Source organism: Myxocyprinus asiaticus, chromosome 17 (assembly GCF_019703515.2).
Source record: "Myxocyprinus asiaticus isolate MX2 ecotype Aquarium Trade chromosome 17, UBuf_Myxa_2, whole genome shotgun sequence".
NCBI classification, from domain to species: domain Eukaryota; kingdom Metazoa; phylum Chordata; class Actinopteri; order Cypriniformes; family Catostomidae; genus Myxocyprinus; species Myxocyprinus asiaticus.
The window spans coordinates 31387083-31400745 of record NC_059360.1 but is presented as its reverse complement, the minus strand read 5'-3'; the positions used below and the strand labels follow the sequence as shown (position 1 = coordinate 31400745).

General features: G+C 37.7%; 1 pseudogene; it reads right to left on the bottom strand.

Annotated features, from left to right (window-relative positions):
- The window catches only part of LOC127454962 (WD repeat-containing and planar cell polarity effector protein fritz homolog), an 89998-nt pseudogene that overhangs the window by 53336 nt on the left and 22999 nt on the right, over positions 1–13663 (bottom strand).

Sequence of the window (13663 nt, the reverse complement as noted above, 5' to 3'; positions counted from 1 at the left end):
TACTTCAGTGTTTATAGAACTGTTATATAAAGGCAACATCACACTCACAATCATGCTTTGTACTGAATATCAGCACGGCTGTGATAACCTGCGGCCTCGTGTCTATGAATGAATCACAGCCGTGCTGATATACATTAAAACAGCACTCTTGCTTGTGTGAAATTGCTTAAGTAAACACTCCCTCAAGCGTCTTTCTCGGCATATGGTCACTCTGTTGCCATCTCACCCCAGAGTGAGAGAGAGAAAGACTGATTTATACAGTGAGAAGGAGAGGTATGCCGACAGAAGGAAACTAGGGCCCAGAGTGAAGGTGAGACCAAACTCTGTTCCCTCTTGCTTTGTCAGCATGCTCTCTCCACTGTGCTATGCTACCATAAATTAAGCCCCATCTCCCCCCAGAGTCCCAGATCTCCAGCCCTCAGCAACCCAGCCAGACGGCCCCCATGCCTGCCTCGCTCTTCAGGAGCACTGCCTCCCTCTGCTGGAGGCCTGAACCTGCTGGACAGCTCCAGGATTACTGCTGCTAATCAGATAAGGGCCATTCTGCCCCTGCCTGACCCAGACACACACATCTGCTCCAGGTCAGAGGGGTGGAAAGAACACCCCTTCATCACAAAAGAATGGGTCTCCTTCGCCATCTACTGGACGCCAGGAGACACAGCAGGTACCTTATTTTTTGTACCTCACTTTAATAACATGAATGATAATCCAGGATAATAGCTAATAATGATATAAAACAGACACATTTCTTATTTAGATTCGATGAAGGGGTACTTGAGCCTTACTGATGGGGCTGTGTGGGTACATACAAAAAAAGGTTTGGAAACACATTTACTCCATTAAATTCTGTACCTCGATTTTCAACAACTTTAAATCACTCCTCTCTGACTATGCAAGCATAATGTCTCACAAATGGGATGTTGTGGAAATAAATATCGATCTACAGTATTAAAAAAAGAAATCACCATCAGAGCCAAAGGTCAGTATGACGTAATGTTTGTCTTAGGGTACAGAAACGACCACTCACGTGAACATACACTAACAAAGACCTGTTAATACAATGATATTATGGATTAAATATTAATATTCTGATTTTAGGGTTAGGGTCTTTCTTAATAATAAGCAGTAGTTGTGAGAAGTAAACTAATGGTGCATTACTGTGTTCCCCCTTCTTAATTCTCAGAGACATCAAATTCATGAGACTTCAACCATCTGAAAGCTGTTATAACATCAAAGCCTTTATGTTTGAAAGATAATAATACTTTATCATGGACTAAATTCTCAAAACAACAGAACAAATAAACTCTTTCAAGTCTAACTTCACATGTTTGAAGTCAAATTAAACAACTAGCATTGTTTTTGTTACTGGTTAATACAGCAGGCTATTTCTTCTTAGACCATCGTTTTTCAGAGCTGGCCAGAGAGCCCTGTCACGAGGCATCACAGAAAAGAATCATTAAATGTTTAATTCATGACTCATTAAAAACTTCTGCAAAACACCTGGTGGCACTATCAGAAACTTTTAAAGAACATCTGAAACTGTGATGTGTGACCATCCCAGCAGTATGGTGTCGAAGAAGTCTCACTGGGAATACGGAACCTGAATTAACATAATTCCAGAGAAATTTACAGAGACCAGCAGGATTAGAAAAGAATTAGAGAAAAATGTGTGAATGAATGCATGAACGAACAAACAAATGAACAATAAATTTAAGGAAGTTTCTACTAAAAAATCATACATACCAGTTTCTCCTTTGTCATAGAATTGGTATGTGCCAATATCTTTATCTGTAAAAAGAACATTAAAAAGAGAGAGAGGAGTTTTAAACAAATAAAAAAGAAAAGAAAAGACTTATCTTTGGCAGAAAAAAAAATATTCCAATTACTATTAATAATAAGTGTAACCATTTTATTTATCTTTTATCATATTGCTGCTGCAATTGTGAGAATTTGGTAATGGGCTGCGACTGTGCACCTTTGACAAAGAATAACAAATAAAGATGGACAACACCCTCTCCACCATCCATCCACTTTCGCATTTAAAATTTTCATTCATGCACACTGGATGATTCAAACTTCACTCTCTCACACTCTCTCTTTTCACTCATGACTCCACCCTTGTGGAGGTCAGGAGGGCTGGCTACATGCAATATAGAGCTACAATAACATACATAAATACATATATACAGAGATTGCAGAGCACACGGTAACAAGTGAACAACATGCATGCATACAAAATGTGACATGTTATCACAGAATTTTCCAAATAACTGAAAACACAACTTGCCAGTGAGAAAGGAAAATACAAATTTTTCTGACACTCACATAAGCCAACTGACTCAAGAAAAATAAACACAGAGTGGAGAAGGAAGAAAATAAAAGAGGGCCAGATGTTAAAGGAACAGTTCAGTCAAAAATAACAAATTTACTCACCTTCATGTTGTTCTAAACTTGTATGTTGACCAGGGTTGGGTATCGGCAGCCACCTCACGATACAGTACGTTTGTCACAATTCAATATATCGTGATACATCATTTCTCGGCTAATTCTGTTAATTATACAGGGGACCTTCTAACTTATAACATTAAGAAAATATAAAAATATAAGTAAAAATGTACAAAACTTTTTTTATCAGTTTTTCATAATTTTGGTCATATTTGAGCAATTTCAAATTTGAGCTATTTACAAGTTTTTACATTGATATGTATATCAAGTGCTTAAAAGGTATTGTCTCTTTAAAGATGGTCGGAAGTTCAGCAAGGGTCTCACAGAAGTGTTTTGGTTGAGCGCATATTAACAACAGTGGAGTCGAATGGTTTCTTTTCCTCATCCGTGCTATGTGCGATTAGAATGAGTCTAAATGTTTCTATTTTGTTGTTGTTTTTGGTCAACAACGTACTGTAAAAACAGAAAGGATATTAAAAGAGACATTATTCAATGACAAATGGATTGCATGGTTCACATCTTTGGACACATTACAGGGAATGAGTCAAACTAAACTTTTAATTTCAACACACAGTGAAAGGATCTCGGTGCCAAAATACTAGGCTACTCAGTCACTGGCGAGTGAAATCTGAAAATCTGAGGACCAGCATGTCAGTAAGGGAAACAGTGAATCATGCAGGCTTAGTTTCAGACTCTCTCGCACCTGATAAAAGCATCTCTGACTGCACTGAGAAACAGGAGCAGATCATGCAATTGTTTTGAAAATATAGCACCATTAAATAACAAAAAGAATGGTGAAACCACTTGAAATGTTGGCGATATGAAGTATTTGTCATATGCTACCACTTAAAAGCAGTAATTAAGGGTGCCATCCATTTAATTATAGGCCATAGAATCATTCTAATAAAAAGACTAACAACTGAACTGAACTGGTGTAATAATAATAACTACCGTAAGTGTGTGATACAACCAGCTCTGAAAGAATTAATATTCATTTTTACACAAGACAAAAAAAAAAAAAAAAAAAAAAAAGAGAGAGAAGTAGAGGAGAATGGGTCAATTTAATGAGAAGAAAAGAAGACAAAAAAGAACAGACACATGAGAAAAGGAGTAGGAGAGACGCATTGGGCAGCTGGGGAAAAAAAAGGCTGAACGTGTGAAAGAGAGATGTTCAGTGTGTTTTAATTACCTTGGACTTGCAGGCTGCTCCTGAAGGACCACAAATGCAGCTCCACCAGGCAGAACGACATCTGATCAAACTGAAACAGGAGTCTGTCCAAACAGGAGAGAGAATACCAGAGAGCAAGAGAGAAAGAGGAAGGGCAAACAAAACATTAGCAGAAAAATGCAACAAGAGTCCTGCATTGTGCGTCTACCAATCTGATCTCAAAGAATCATGGTCCTATACCTACATTTTTACAAAATTATTTTTAAGAGGCTAGTATGTATCGTTACAGTTTCCTGGTGAAACAAACACTAGAACAATTAATTTTATTCACTTTCACAAAAAAAAAAATAAAAAAATAAAAAAATAAAATGGCAGATTATGAGTTCATACACAATTTTCACTCTGATCCTCACATAATGCTATCTTATGACATCAAAACATGTATAGTGCATGACTTGTAAAGGTCCTTTCACACCAAACAAGATTTTTTGACGCAATTTCAGTTGGATTAACAACAGATTCCTACGGAGCCTTTTACACAGGGAGTGAACATTTGGTTTTATGACACTAGTGGTTAGGTTTAGGCTTAAGGCCATTGGTAGGGAGATGAGTTTAGTTGATTTAAAACTCGATAGCTTGGGAAAACTTTGAATTTGCTTTTAGCGCTTCACAGTGGACATTTCATCTCGGAACTGTGTGATCTGTGTAATAAACTATGCAATGTCATTTTCCAAAAATGTCATCACAATCACATAATTTTCACGAGATCAGGCTGGCTTCTACATTATCACCAGAGAGAACTCAGAAAGGTGGAAAGAACGGAAAAAAAACCATTCAGTCTATAAATAAACTACAAGTCACACACACATTCTCATTTTTTATTATTACTATTTTCCACATTTAAGAATAATAGTTATGAAAGCTTTGAAATAACACATATGGAGGTATGGGAATTATGTGGTGATCAAAAAAATCTTAAAGAAATCATAACTATCTGATATTTCAGCTGCTTCAAAGTAGCTGACCTTTGCTATAGAGTTCTGCACATGATGTGCATTTTCTCCAACAACTTTATGAGGTGCAGCCTGGGATGCTTTTTAAACAGTAGGCCTATTGAAGGAGTTCCCATGTATGCTGTGCAATTGTTGGCTAATTTTCCTGCACAATTTGGTCCAACTTACCTATTTCAAATGTAGTTTTGTAAAGAAAATGAAAAGTAGTCATAATTAATTTTTGTCCACAAAACTAGTTTCAAGCATTTTAGAATAAGCCTGTCAGAAAGCGAGACAAAGAGACCCAAGAGCAGAGGAACAGTTTAAAGGATTTATTAACAATAAATTGTAACTTCAGCCGAGCTGGCAAAGAGTGGAGAACCCGGCACCGGCTGCAGTAAGCAGGAGATAGGTGTTCATTGATGCGTGTGCGCCGTGGCCGCACAGTGAGCAGATCCGTAAGGAATCCTCCGTTGAAAATTTGTGGGTGGAAAGAACAAGCGCACAGCAGACTGGAAGGTAGCCACACTCCCGACACGCAGGCAGAGACGAGGAATCCTCCGATGAAGAGTCGTGAGCGCACAGCAAAAATGGAAGGTAACCACACTCATGACATGCAGGCAGAGACGGGCAACCAAACAGATACATGAGACAGGACCAACTAGGCAGAGAAAGCAAGGTAAGTTACTTCACACTAAACAACAATTTAGCAAAGATATTGACAAAACGAAGGGATTAAGTAGGCAATGAATCAGCGGAGAACCAGGTGCTGCTAGCACGCTAATTAGTGGCATGATCAGCATTTTCCTGGGAACAATCAGTGTTCCCATGGAAACACTGATCATGCATGCCGGCAGCGCCTGAGACACATGAGGGAGAGAAATAACAAAACAAACAGAACAAACCGACAAACTCACCGGAACCGTGACAAAGCCTTTATATTTTTACGATCATGAGCAACATTTCAGGCATTCAAACTTTTGACTGGTTTAAATGAGGGACAGTTTGAGTTCATACACTTTAAAAACCTGCAATAAAATGAAAAGAGTTGAAAAATGCACAAATCCTCGAGTCTACACAAATAAACATATGCATCTCAAGGGTGTTCACTGACACAACATGCTGGCACACACACCAGACTGTGACACGACTCACACACTGGTTCTGTTTCATTCAAACACACACACATCCTCCTGCTGTGTGTGCATGTCTGGATTTGAGCCAGAGCTCTGTGCCAGGTGTCAGCACAGTGTGGAACAACTCTGCACATCTCAACAAGGTGAACGCTCCGCTGTCTCCTCCAAGCACAGAGAAATGCACACACATACACACACAGGTCCTGTGACAACTCCCTGGACCACTGGGCAGCAACACAACAAAGGCACGCAAACATACTCTTCCTATCTGTTTGTATTCAATCTTAAACAAACATTAACACTGGGACACCACTCAGCTACAGATGCTAAGAGATGACATATCACATAAAAAGAAAGATGCAGGTTTTTTTTTTTTGGCAACTTTTGCCTTGTTATTAGCCAGTAACCCAAGTCCAAATTTGCATACTTTCTCTCCTGAATAGTATTCAAGATTAGAATTATTGTGTCAAATCATAGTACAATGAAATATTACGCAAAATATACGTGAAACATAATAGTGTTCAAAACAGTGTTACTATGAATGCAAACTTTAATACAGTGAAAAAGACACTCTATTAGCATAACATAAATATATATATATAAATACAAATTAAGTTCTAAAATAAAATATTTGATGCCATGAGTGTACCTTCATTTACTATTACTATTATTTTGAATGGCCATGGAAAATGAAGCAATGTGATAACAATTTTACCTGGTCGCAAAAAGTAGTCCATTAATTTACCTGATGAACTTTCACCTTTTGCTGAACCGTTAATGCTTCGCAGAGCTAATGTGTGCTTCTAAATCACTTGCACCTTTATTAGCAACTGACACATAAGTCCCAGCTTTACATGTCATACATTCTGCTTTCCACGGATCTCGACTTGGACGAAAGCATGGGAATTTTTTGTGCAAATCTTCAGTAAATTTGCACTTTCCTTTGGGCATCGTTTCCACTCAGCTGTCATTTGCTGTTACTGTCAAGCAGCTGTTTGATGCCAAACACAACAGCGTTTCGCGCGTTCGCGGAGAGATTGACAGGCAGGAATTTGGCCAATAGTTGCTGCAAACCTCTAATAATCGACCAATTTGGTGTGCGAGAAGGCGGGACTTACAAAGAGAGGTTAAAGCAACGCAAATATGCGCACACAATGAAGTATTAGACGAGATACACATCATAATGCAACTAAAGCCGAATCCCGGACATTTTCGCAAATTTAGAAATCCCGGCCAGAGGCTTTTTTAAGGTCTGAAAAAGAGGACATGTCCGGGAAAAAGAGGACGTATGGTCACCCTATATTACATGTTATCTACTTATTAAGCATAATCAGTGTAAAATCGTGCATGTAAATATGCTCAGTATTACAGAGTGACAGGAAATTTTTTTGGAGAGTCAAGCCAGGATCGAACCTGTGCAGTGTTGTATAAAGTACCAGAGGCTATTTAGCCCAGGATGGAGCACTGGTATTAAAATTAATGGGAGAAATTGTAACACCCAATATGGCGGATAATAAACTGATAATAAATGTAAATGTTACATTTGCTACAAGTAAATGGCATAATGTGCAAACTCCTCTTGTGATTTTGATTCAGATTCGCGAATCGATTTTGGAAACAAATCATTCAGACCAGTTTCCAAATTTGATTCCAAATTTGAGACTCAAATGATTTGTTTGCGAATTTGAAATCTTTATCATCAAGTTGCATGCAGTTTACATTTGCAGTTGTGTTATTTATTTATTTTGTACAGTCGCAAAAGAAACAAAAGTGTCTGGAGTAAAATCTTAATTTTCTCTTTAAAATGTAATGAAGTAAATGTGAAATATTTTCACTCAAGTAAAGTAGAAATATTCAAAAACTGTACTTAAGTACAATAATGAATATTTGTACTTTGCTACTGTACAACTCTGAATCTGTGTGCGCAGTGTTTTTGGACCACATGAACTAAACTCTATACCAAGGTTGCAAAAGAAACATGCAATTTAAATGAGACAAAACAAAACTTTCATTTATCCTTGGTCTGACCATCCAACCCATCCACCCACCCATGTGACCGGCTTGGATGGCTTAAGGTTAGAAAAAATCTAATGTCACATTGAAGGGAGAGCAGCATCTCCGCTTTCTGTCTGTGTCACTGGGTTACGGCTGAGCACGCCAAGTCTTATCTCGAGGCTTGGGCTGACAGAGCGAGAGAGAGAAAAAGAAAGAGAGAGGGGCAAAAAAATTCTGCCACTTTCCTAAATAAATAATTACATTTACCACAAACATAAAATACCACTAAACCAAATTTTTTTTTTTTTTTTTTAACGTTGGGAAAACGCTGTGCCCAGCACAGCCTCTTAACAAGTTTACTGACATAAGAGGATTCTTTCATCTTCTCACCAGCTTTTAGAGTGAGTCAGCTGTTTCTCTCTCTCTCTCTCTCTCTCTCTCTGACAGAAACCCAATTTATCCATAGAGGGAAAGAGCTTCAATTCACACTCTGAGATGGACAGTCAGGCGTAAGGCACATTTTTGATGACCCTGTTTCAAAACAGCCACGATAAGCCTGAAAATAAGACAAAATTGCATCTTCATTTGTGAGATCAGAGCACCATGAGTGACCTCAGGCTGTGGTTTGAGAAACAGGCCTACAAGGAGCCAGATGCCAGTGAAAATACGCTTTGGCGAGTAAACACGACAGAGTTAACTTTACTGCGTTACCGGTACCTTTAGAAACCGCAACATAATAAATGCACTAAATTGAATTGTAAGAATGATAGTCTGACCTTACTTGTTAGTCGTATGCAATGTAAAGCATTCAAATCAATGATATACAATCCACTACTAATCTGTTGTGAATTGTGCATCTTCTAACAACTTTTTCCTCAGCAGAAAATTTACTATCAGAAGTTTATTATGGATGCTTAAAGTTTTTTTTTCTCTCCAGAATTCCAAAATTTGGCAATCATTTCTCACATTAAGCTGCAAAAACAAGAAAATATGACAAACAAATTCAAATTTTTGTGACTGGTGCAGATTCATCGCGAGTCAGAGACCTGCTCATATACTGTATGATGCTGTAAGTGACACAGTGAGTGTGTTATTATGCTAAATAAGAGGAGAATGTGTGTGGTCAACTCAATGGTTTTCCATTATCGTTGTAAGGTCATAAACGATTTAAGCAAAAACCGATTGACATGTAGATTTTTGTCCATTTCCCTAATTTTGCGTTGCATGTAAACACCTTTAACAATGTTCTTACCAGCTTATCCAACGTCTGCAAGTGTTGTTGCACATGCCAGTTTATGTTTTGATTTATTTAATAATTTGGTGATTTCAAGTATCATGTAAACGTGGCTTTCTTGCTTTGTCAGATTTTCAAAATAAGCTGATTTTGGTAGTTATCAGCGTATTGATGTGCATGTAAATTGACTCAGACTGTTTGTCACTAATAATCAAGAAAAACACAGACAAAAATGTATATATATAGTTTAATAATATATACAGGTGCATCTCAATAAATTAGAATGTCGTGGAAAAGGTTCATTTATTTCAGTAATTCAACTCAAATTGTGAAACTCGTGTATTAAATAAATTCAGTGCACACAGACTGAAGTAGTTTAAGTCTTTGGTTCTTTTAATTGTGATGATTTTGGCTCACATTTAACAAAAACCCACCAATTCACTATCTCAAAAAATTAGAATATGGTGACATGCCAATCAGCTAATCAACTCAAAACACCTGCAAAGTTTTCCTGAGCCTTCAAAATGGTCGCTCAGTTTGGTTCACTAGGCTACACAATCATGGGGAAGACTGCTGCTCTGACAGTTGTCCAGAAGACAATCATTGACACCCTTCACAAGGAGGGTAAGCCACAAACATTCATTGCCAAAGAAGCTGGCTGTTCTCAGAGTGCTGTATCCAAGCATGTTATAAGAAAGTTGAGTGGAAGGAAAAAGTGTGGAAGAAAAAGATGCACAACCAACCAAGAGAACCGCAGCCTTATGATTGTCAAGCAAAATCGATTCAAGAATTTGGGTGAACTTCACAAGGAATGGACTGAGGCTGGGGTCAAGGCATCAAGAGCCACCACACACAGACATGTCAAGGAATTTGGCTACAGTTGTCGTATTCCTCTTGTTAAGCCACTCCTGAACCACAGACAACGTCAGAGGCGTCTTACCTGGGCTAAGGAGAAGAAGAACTGGACTGTTGCCCAGTGGTCCAAAGTCCTCTTTTCAGATGAGAGCAAGTTTTGTATTTCATTTGGAAACCAAGGTCCTAGAGTCTGGAGGAAGGGTGGAGAAGCTCATAGCCCAAGTTGCTTGAAGTCCAGTGTTAAGTTTCCACAGTCTGTGATGATTTGAGGTGCAATGTCATCTGCTGGTGTTGGTCCATTGTGTTTTTTTGAAAACCAAAGTCACTGCACCCGTTTACCAAGAAATTTTGGAGCACTTCATGCTTCCTTCTGCTGACCAGCTTTTTAAAGATGCTGATTTCATTTTCCAGTAGGATTTGGCATCTGCCCACACTGCCAAAAGCACCAAAAGTTGGTTAAATGACCATGGTGTTGGTGTGCTTGACTGGCCAGCAAACTCACCAGACCTGAACCCCATAGAGAATCTATGGGATATTGTCAAGAGGAAAATGAGAAACAAGAGACCAAAAAATGCAGATGAGCTGAAGGCCACTGTCAAAGAAACATGGGCTTCCATACCACCTCAGCAGTGCCACAAACTGATCACCTCCATGCCACACCAAATTGAGGCAGTAATTAAAGCAAAAGGAGCCCCTACCAAGTATTGAGTACATATACAGTAAATTAACAAACTTTCCAGAAGGCCAACAATTCACTAAAAATGTTTTTTTTTATTGGTCTTATGATGTATTCTAATTTTTTGAGATAGTGAATTGGTGGGTTTTTGTTAAATGTGAGCCAAAATCATCACAATTAAAAGAACCAAAGACTTAAACTACTTCAGTCTGTGTGCATTGAATTTATTTAATACACGAGTTTCACAATTTGAGTTGAATTACTGAAATAAATGAACTTTTCCACAACATTCTAATTTATTGAGATGCACCTGTATATATATATATATATATATATATATATATATATATATATATATATATATACTTTGGAATACTTATGACCAGAAAGTTTTTCCAATTCACTCACCATTGAGCATTTACTTACACCTATTATGCTTAACAAGCAGACAATGTGTAATGTCAGGTAAACGCTTAAATACCGTCCCTTTATTGGGGTATGATCGGCACACGTACATTTTGCCCATTACTCTGAATTTGCGTTGCAAGTAAACCCCTTTACTGGCATTCTTAGCAGCTTATGCCTGTTTATGTTTTAAATTCAAAAGAACAGAATAATCCGCATATTGTGCATATTGCTCTATGTGTAAATTGTGGTGTATAACTTAAATTGTCATAGTTTATATTGTGTACTATTGTGTGTAATTTCTATAATGTGTATATCATGTGTATATTGTGCTTTTGTGTATATTATGTATATTGTTGATACATGTGCATACCTGTATAATGGTGTATACTACTGCTTGTTGATGGACCCAAGACATTCACTCACCATTGCACTTTTGTATATGGTGAAGTGACAATAAAATGTATTTGATTTTCATTTCAAATCTCATGTAAATGCCGGTTTCTTACTTTTTCGGTTTTTTGAATAAACTGATTTTTGATAGTTGTCAGAGTATTGCTCTGCATGCAAACACACTGATTGGTAGGTAAGCTAATTTTGGTCCTGTGGCCTACTGTGACCAGAGAATCACCATATAGAAAGAAGAAATAAAGAAATAAAAATTATGCGACAATTGGTCTCATTGTTCCTCCCAAATTAAGACGTGCGAATGACCTGAATGGGAAATTAGTGAAACTGCTTATCAAAACACAATGTGCGTTCCGTGCTGGCACACACCAGGGACACTGCGCTCCCTGTGCGCTCGTACACGGTGTCAGTGGGCACGTCCCAGAGTGCCACGCTGCAGATGCCACAATAACGTACACAAAGCAGCGCCAGGCGGCGGTGACAAGCAGCTGAAGTGGCCGCACATTTGCATGCGTTAATGGGCTTTGATTGTGCAGTGTGTGTGCGTGTGTGTGTAAGTGAATTAAGAAGCAGTATTTACTGATGTGGGGAAGAAACAAAGAGAGAGGTCAGCCAATGGGACAATCACAACCCCTCTAACGATTTCAATGACAAGCAGTGACACATAGGAGGTGACGCCCACTTACTCTATTTCTGTGGAGATGACAGAATGAAGAAACACAGAAACTTAAAGGTCTTCCTTCATGCAAAATAAGGTCTTGTGTATTTTAATCGGACAGCCTTAAAATAATGTGTGAAAGTGAAGAATTTAGGACAAAAATATTGCACTATTGCACAATGTATTGTAATGTAAGATAATATTATAGGTATAATTTTAGGTAGGGATGATAGGGACTTTCAACTTTCAGAAAATCGGAAATATCCCGACCAACATTTGGACAATCTTACCACACAGAAAATACTTTAATTTTGCACTATGTGTTTATTTTCTATTAAATGTCTTTAGTATAATTATTAATGTGTAAATTATTGTATGTGTATTTATCTCTTCTAAAGCAGGGCATAAACGGTGTTGTCACGTGGCACCTGTTCCTTTTCTCAGTCCTGTTCAGGATGCATCAGTAGTCACAGTCGTTTCTAAGATTTAAAAATATATATATTTTCTGGAGGTTACGCGGGCGAATTTCCATTGGTATCTAATGTCCAACCCTTGAAATTAGAAGATTTAAACAAGCATGCTTTTCGTGTACAAAATGTTTCCTGTCAAAAAAGTAAAAAATGTCATGAGTTTTGAATGCAGTCCAATTGACATTTCTGCTTTTTCGGCCGGCAAGCGCCCTCTTCAGGAAGACACAGTAAAAATTGAACGATTGTGTCAACAATCTGAGAAAAGATTATGTGGGGGTGAGGGGAGTTGGAAAGCAGAAAGTGGGGAAAATGTCAATGTTCCATTCTCCCTATAATTTGTTCATCTTGTGATGTAATTTTACACATATAAATTGTTAATTTAGCATTCACTTTACAGAATGTCACTTTATGTCCCTTGGATATTATCTCGAGATAAATCTTCTTGAAAAAAAAATAACATTTGATTTTGAAGCATAAGCCTTAGGTTTATAGCATCGCATATCGCTGCATACTGCATTATCTAAATTTATCACATATCACATTTTTCCTCCTAACCCTGCAGTGGTCAGTTCTTAATTAGTGTTTTCTTTAGAAATTCTTAAAACTAAAGGTTACTATTTAATATGGTGAGGCAGAGAAATACTGTAAGAAATTATACTTGTTTTACGTTATTTTGATGTTATTTTGCCTATATTACCAGATTGACTTTCTTGCATTTTCTTAATACCAACATTTTGAATATTATCCTTGCTATATGTCGCTACCAACTTTCAAACCAAACCTACGCCCTTGTGTGATATAATTTAATATAATCAGGTTGGCTGGGTTCCAAAAACAAGTAATAATGTAAAATGGACTAAACCTAAAGTTGACCACAAGACATATTTTGTTGTGTAATGGGGCTTCCTTATGACTCATCAGTGTTGCCCAATACATTGAACTCTTTAGAGTGAAGCATTAGCATTACTTCAGCACCGCACTGAGCTTCCCTTAATCATTTTAATGTAGTGCTCAAGGTTTTTCAACTTTGACCCCATTGATGCTGACTTTTGAAAGCATCAGCCAATAATTACAAGTGATTTTGACACAGGTTTTGCATCAAAGCAATTGCCAGGAAATTTCTTGCCTCTCCAAATACGTTTTCAGTGTTTACTGTGCACACCTTCTGCGTTCTTACCTAACAAACTCGTAACTTCGCCCTTCCATGATATTATCTGCAAC